A 3,671-nucleotide genomic window follows, 5' to 3' on the forward strand; every position below is an offset into this window, starting at 1 on the left:
CAAACAAAGAGGATCGTTTAATGCATCAGCCTGTTCGTTATGGATACACAAATTGTTTGACAAATGGGAAGAGCAGGGCAATAGCCTTAGTGATTTAATTATTATATGTGACAACGCTCCATGTCATACAAACTTGGAAACTCACATCCAAGAATATTGGGGTGGAAGGTCACAAATATTAAGATTAGGTCCGTATAGTCCAATGTTGAACCCAATCGAAAATATATGGGCAAAAATGAAATGCCTCAAACAGAAGCCATATGGGCATGCCTCAAACAGAAGGCTCCGGGGTATGCGAGCAAAGGTTGTAATTTTTAGAAAGGTTAATAGATAACGCAAAAGTTACAGTTACTGGAGGGGATTGCGCAAGAGCAGTGCAGCACAGTACTACTTTCTATGCGGATGCAATTGCCAAACGAGATATGAAAGTTGCTGAATAAAATTTTTTTAAATGGCATTTTATTTCTTCCAAGTATGTAAAACTTGGAATTTTGTTACATATACTATTGTCTTGCTCTTCCAATTTACATTACTTATTTACTATTACATTACTATTTACTATTACATTACTATTAAATTATATTTCACTCCAGTGCCCCTATATTCTTTTTATATACATTATTCTACATAATTTTAATATTCCGCTCACGTCTTCATTATCCGCTTTCTTTTATACTTAATACAGATCGTTTATTCCTAAAGGTAACCTGTTGCTTAACTTTAATATACATTATATTGTTAAAACTTAATAAAAAGTAGTTATAACCTGATACTTCAGCAATATTTGAAACTACGTAATCATATGCATAGCATAGTGTATGAATCATTAAAACATCCTATTAACGCTTTCTAAAATCCAATTTACACTTTCTTAAATCCAATTGACTATTCTTAAATCCAATTGACTCTTTCTAAAATCCAGTTGACTATTCTAAAATCCAATTGATCGTTTCTAAAATCCAGTTGACTATTCTAAAATCCATATGGCCCTTTCTAAAATCCAGTTGACTATTCTAAAATCCAATTTACGCTTTCTAAAATACAATTGACTATTCTAAAATCCAATTGACGCCTTCCAAAATCCAACTGGAAATGGTGTAGTACCAGGTTACGCAGCGAGATACAAAACGTGGTTCGGTTACAGGCTACGTGTTACTACTATAAGTACCAGGGCATAGTTACGTAGAGGGAGGCAATTTCACCTCCTAGGACAACTCCATGTTAAATGCGACAGCAGGAAGCATTGGTGGTAGATTTGCGAGGTGCCGGTATTCGACTAGATTCCCTGTACTTTTATACAAAGCACGTTTAAAAAAAAATGGAATAAATATGAATTATTAAACATAAATATCTATGTATATACACTTTTATGAAATTTAGAACATTTTGGGTGTTGCAAATAAAGTTAAAGGTATTTTTGGGCATGCACATACTACATAAATGAAATTTAAAAGCATATCTTATGGCTTATAATGATTTTAAAAGCATTTTGTGAAGCATATATTTAGAATTTATTGGCACATTTTAGGCGCTTAAAATTTGTTTTTAGGAGCATATTTTGGGTTGCCCTACTGATAAGGAACCACTCGATGTATCGATGTATTTGTTCCGATGCATCGAGGGACATCGATGCGACTCTTCGATGCATCGTTTTTACAAAAACATCGATGTTTGCTCTTAAATCGACATCCCTAAAATATTGCATTCACATTTTCGTTTTTAGGATTTTTATTCATGCGATTAGCAGTGGCAAGAATGTATGTATTAAATACGTATATGTATATTAAAAATGAAGTGATGAGTTATCTATATATATAAAAATGGTGTGAAAAATGTATAGTAATTCATCAATTGAGAACGGTCGGCCGATTTGACAACATTTTTTTTAGTTGTTCGCAATTGCCAGGAGAAGGTTTTTACGAAAGAAAATTTTGGGAAAACCTTCCGGGAAAGTCTGGAAGTTGGAAAAATCGAAAATTGATTTTTTTTTGTATGGAATTTTTTGTGCAATCCCTCGGAATGGCTTTCGAATGGAAAAATAGAAAATTCTAAGTGGAAAACTCGGATAAATCCGGACCAACGCGAAAAATTTGAACTTTTTTCCACGGAATTTTGCATCTTATCGCATGATTTGATGATTTTGGACGACGTAAAGGTGGAAAATTCATTGTTAAGCTTGGGAAATTTCGAATAATTGTGAAATTCATTGTGAGCATGAATCAATTGGGAACAATGTTCTCCCATGTTTCATAACCGATTCGATAATGGCTGCTGCTTTTTTGGAAAGGTGTTTAGTAGGAGGAGTGCACAAAGTTTTAATTTTTCCGATAGGTGGCGCAGGGGTCGAGCTAAAGAAATGTATTTGGTACGTAGGTAGCTTTTTGCTTAGATTAGTATATAGGAACCATTTTTTCCGTTAATTTGGCCAAGGACCGATCTATTCGAAAAAGTCTTATTTATGGTCCGATTTGCTTGAAATTTGGCACGTAGGTAGCTTATTGCCAAGATTAACATATAGGATACTTTCTACAGAAAGGTGGACCAGAGACCGGTCTATTCCAAAAAATCTTATTTATGGTCCGATTTTCTTGAAATTCGTTACCTGTATTATAGATATGCGTACAATAGAACTGAGTCAATGTTTTACAGCTCGAAAGGTGCTTGAAGGCGCCGCAAACATGCGGGTATTGGCTATTTAACAATACTTATTACACAGGCCAACAAAAATAGAAAAAAAATTGATGCAGCAAATGTTAACGCTATTTTTGACGTTAGCATAAAGTTTCCATCAGCTACATATTTAAAAAAAAACGAGGTCAAAGTATCGAAAAATCGCGTTTTTTTGCAATATTTGAGAAGCTCTAGCAAAGAAACAAAGGGTGGTAGAACCTCCCACTTAGGCGTAGATTAAAGCAAAAAATCTCGACCACTATCCCTGCAAATTCCTGCACCTTTGCTTGATGGTCACTTATCGTCATTTGTTGAACAGAACAAACTGATTTTTGGAAGTTTGAGTACCTACCGCAGTTAAGCAAAAGGTGTTAGAACCTTCCACTTAGGCTCAAATTAAGACTTGGACCTCTGACTTCAATCCCTGAAAATACCATTCCTGCACCTTGACTGTAAGGTCACTGTAGTTGATTCCAAAGATATTTTATTTTAAATATTTGTATTAAAAGTTAACAAAACTTAATTTATTTTTATGTTGTTAGCAATTCGAGAAAAGTTTGAATAATAATCATTTTCTATTTGATGTTTGAACTACAAAAATCACTTAAATACAAATTTTTTAAAATTACAAAGTTCAAATTAACACAATACAATAAAAGACAATAACACAAATAGAAACCCTACCATACTCCCCCTTCTAGAGAATTAATGTTATATAAATTAAAAGTAACTCGTTTCTTATTTGATGTTGTGTTATTCATTATATTAGTGTTTGTTTCTGGTTTTAGTCCGTCTATCGGAATTGTTTTAACCTGTAGTTGAAACAGCTTCTGTGACTAGCTGAAGCTGAAGTAGATGTTAATGCTGACGCTGTTAACGGGTGATTTTTTTGAGGTTAGGATTTTCATGCATTAGTATTTGACAGATCACGTGGGATTTCAGACATGGTGTCAAAGAGAAAGATGCTCAGTATGCTTTGAAATTTCATCATGAATAGACTT

The sequence above is a fragment of the Rhagoletis pomonella genome, unplaced genomic scaffold (genome assembly GCF_013731165.1).
Source record: "Rhagoletis pomonella isolate Grant_MI unplaced genomic scaffold, Rhpom_1.0 Rhpom_scaffold_00003, whole genome shotgun sequence".
Lineage (NCBI taxonomy): Eukaryota > Metazoa > Arthropoda > Insecta > Diptera > Tephritidae > Rhagoletis > Rhagoletis pomonella.